This window comes from Panthera tigris, chromosome F3, assembly GCF_018350195.1.
Source record: "Panthera tigris isolate Pti1 chromosome F3, P.tigris_Pti1_mat1.1, whole genome shotgun sequence".
Lineage (NCBI taxonomy): Eukaryota > Metazoa > Chordata > Mammalia > Carnivora > Felidae > Panthera > Panthera tigris.
This window is the reverse complement of record NC_056678.1, coordinates 1,522,290-1,525,923: the sequence shown is the minus strand read 5'-3', so window position 1 is coordinate 1,525,923 and position 3,634 is coordinate 1,522,290.

Genomic DNA, 3,634 nt, shown 5'->3' with positions numbered 1-3,634 from the left:
ATGGAATAAATGTCATTGGCTCCTTGAAAAACGTGTGTGTGTGGCGAGGGGAAGAGATCCACAAAAGCATGTATGTACTGTTAACAAACCAAGCTGTAGAGATCAGGGAAAGAACTTCAGTGTTGATCTCAAGATACCTAAATTGTCAAGATTTACATGGCATTGTGGTGGAACTAGTTAACGCTTAGAGCTTTCGGTATGTAATAACTATTGCTATGGACTGATTCAGTGTTTCAAAGGATTGTGTTCTCAAATTTGGGGGAGTTCTGGTTTTTTGTTTCTGTTTTTTTTTTTTTTTTTTAACTGCCTCTCAGATTATATTTAGTAGTTTAAATTTCTTGGCTTTATTATTTCATTAAAGCATAAAAAACTTCAGGTCTCCGGTATTTATTTTCACTTGTTCTACTAATTATTTACAAAACATTCTTTGTTAACTTTTATTTTATAAATGTGTAGTATATTAAGCGTCTTTAAAATTTTGTTCAATTGAAACTACATTAACTTTGATTTGCTTTACTGGGATTTTTTTTTTTTTTTAATACACCTTTTCCATGTCAGTGCGTAGCACTTACCCAATTGTTTGTATTCCCTTTCAATCCAATAAACAGAATGAATAAGAAATTGTTGCTGTGTTAAATCTCCTAATATCCACTCATCTGAATGCTTACATAGTAGGACTTTTAACCTAAAACGATGGATTTGCTGAATTTGACTTTCCTCCGTTTCCCTGGAGGTTGTTTTTAATGTTTACTTTGGAGAGAGCGCAAGCGGGGGAGGGGCAGGGAGTGGGGAAACGGAATCCAAAGCAAGCTCTGCGCTGAGGTGGGGCTCGAACTCACGAACCACGGACGAGAAGGTGACCTGGACCGAAGTTGCTGAAGTTGGACACTCGACCGACTGAGCCACCCAGGCGTCCCTGGGACGTCTTTTGTAAAGCGCAATTGTGTAATCGTGGAGGGATTAGTTTAGAAAAAAATTTAAGGGATACTTGCATTTTAAAGGAATCACATGCCTGCTCCATTTTGTTCAAAAATGTCACTGCATCTGAAATTCGTCATTAGGAGTTGGATATGTTGATTAGTGGAGAAAATACGCTTCCAGTTTGAGATTAAAATTTATTCCCTGGGGCACCTGGGTGGCTCGGTCGGTTAACAGTCCGACTTCGGCTCAGGCCACGATCTCGTGGCTCGTGGGTTCGAGCCTCACGTCGGGCTCTGTGCCGACAGCTCGGAGCCTGGAGCTGCTTCGGCCTCTGTGTCTCCCTCTCTCTCTTACCCTCCCCCGCTCATGCTGTGTCTCTTTTTTCAAAAATAAACATTTTTTAAAAATTGAAAAATGTATTTCCTCACGAATAATTTGGAGAATTTAAACATTTCCATGGAGAAAGCATTCGGTGTGTGCAAACCCACCGCACAGCTGTGCTTACAGAGAAAGGGAAAGAGCTGTAAGGTGCTTCCGGCCAGCGGCAGCATCCTGCACAGAAGGACGTTCACCTGTGACAGGCCAGCACCAGGCGGGCAGCTAATGGGGGGCTGGCGGCCGCCAGAGCCGGGCTAGGGGGATCTACGTGCTTTCTTTAAGTAAGGTGCTCCTTCGCGGATTTGGAAACTCCCAACTGTTCATTTACACGTCAGCTCTTGTGTCAGAGCTCGATATCCGGCACGGAGAATTTTCCAGCCTTCACGAATCTAAGCGTGGAAGTTGTATTTTTTTTTTTTTTAAGTGTATTTATTTTGAAAGAGAGCACGCATGAGTGGAGGAGCGGCAGCGAGAGAGGGGGAGAGAAAGAACCCCAAGCAGACTCCGCACCATCACCACAGAGCCTGACACGGGGCTCGAACCCACAAACCGGGGCTCGAACCCACAAACTGTGAGATCATGACCTGGGCCTAAGAGTCCCGACCGAGCCCCCCAGGCACCCTGTCTTCTGGCTCTTAAAGCTACAGTTTGCAAAGGAAAACAGGCTTTAAGTGAAGGTGCCCGAGCCTTTCTCAGGCAGGCAGGTGTGTTTCGGTGAGCTCTGTCCCCATTCGTGGGCTTGCATGCAAAGAACGTTCCAGCAAGCCTCAGTCTCCTTATCCACAGAGACCGCCCCCCTCCCCGAGCAAGTATGCCTGCTTTCACTTCTGTCCCTGCTCTCCCTCCTGGCACACGTGCGGGGCCTCGGGACGTCTGTCAGGTGCCAGGCGTGTTCAGTGTGCGTGTCATGTAGTCCCTATGAGCAAGAGAGTCCCTTTGTGCCGGTTATGTAGCCCGGCCTCACGAGGCGAACGTGACCAAGGGGTGGCGGGCCTGGGGTTCAAATCTCCCTGTGATTCCACAGTCTGCTCTTCTAAACCCGGGACCATGTAAGCCTTTCAGCTTCCAGACTGCGAGTCCCATTTGGGAACACATTTGTTCAGCTAGCGCTGCATGCTGGTGCAGAGCCCGCGCTTGTGACCTTGGCAGTGAGGCCAGGAAGCAGGAGCCCGAGCGGGGAGGGGATGGACAGCGACCAGCCGCGGCACCACGCATCTGTCTGGCCGAGGAGGGAGGTCCCCACGCGGTGGGCACTCAGGCCGCCGTCCAGCTGCTTCCCGTGCTTTTCTTCCGTTCTCCGGTGGCTTCACGGGGCACGGACTCCAGTGCCTGGTTTACAGACGAGACAACTGGGCTCAAACGAACCGGTCTGCAGGCACAGGGCCTCTGAGCTGGGTGCCTCCGAGCGCACGCGCTTAAGCACCACCAAGAACAAACTCCCTTGGTCCGTAGGTAGCCGCTTACCTTGGACTCAAAACCATTCCAACTTGGCAAAGGTCGGCGAAGATTGGAAGGGCCCGCCGGTTCTGGCTGACTGCGCAGCTCAGAGAAGAAAATGACAGTCTCAAAAGTCTACCAAGAGACTTCTCTCCGCATAAGTAAAGTGGTCCATAAAACAGACGCGGGAAGTTTCATAGAGGAGAGCCCCCACAGTAAGTTCGCGCATCTTCAGAGTGCATAAATTTATAGCGTAGCGGTTAAAATCACGGGTCCTGGAATCTTCAGACCTGACTCTAAATCCGATCACTGGACGTGTGGTGATTTACACAAGTTACTTCACGTCCCCTGACCTGCAGGCGCAGCTAACGGTGTTGGGCGCTCGGCTCCGTAACACGGGGCGTGTGCGGAGTCGCTCGGCAAACTGTGCTTGAAGACGGGCTGAAAAGTCGGCACAGACGATGCAGTCAGCAAAATCCGGAAGATGGAGCTTCTGCACAACACACGACCTGAGCTGACCTGACCTGGGTCAGATGACCCAGCTTCTTCCAACAGATTGCCCGAAAACAAGAGGGAACCTAGCGGAGGAGGAGACGTTAACTGGAGGAGATGTGTAAATCTGGTTTGGATCCATGCAAGCGTGAACAGACCAACGGAAACGCTTGTGAGCCAATGGGGGACATGTGAGCACCAACCAGATACTTCGGACCAAGAGATCGCATTTATGTAGGATATCGGTACCGTGGTCGTGTGTTTTCAGGACCCTTATCCTACAGAGATGTGGCCAAAATAGCACAGATGTAATGATGTCTCTTATTCAAAACCATCTGGCTTCAGAACAGTAGGGGGAGGGAGCAGATTACGCATAAAACAAGAATACCCATGACCAATTACTGTA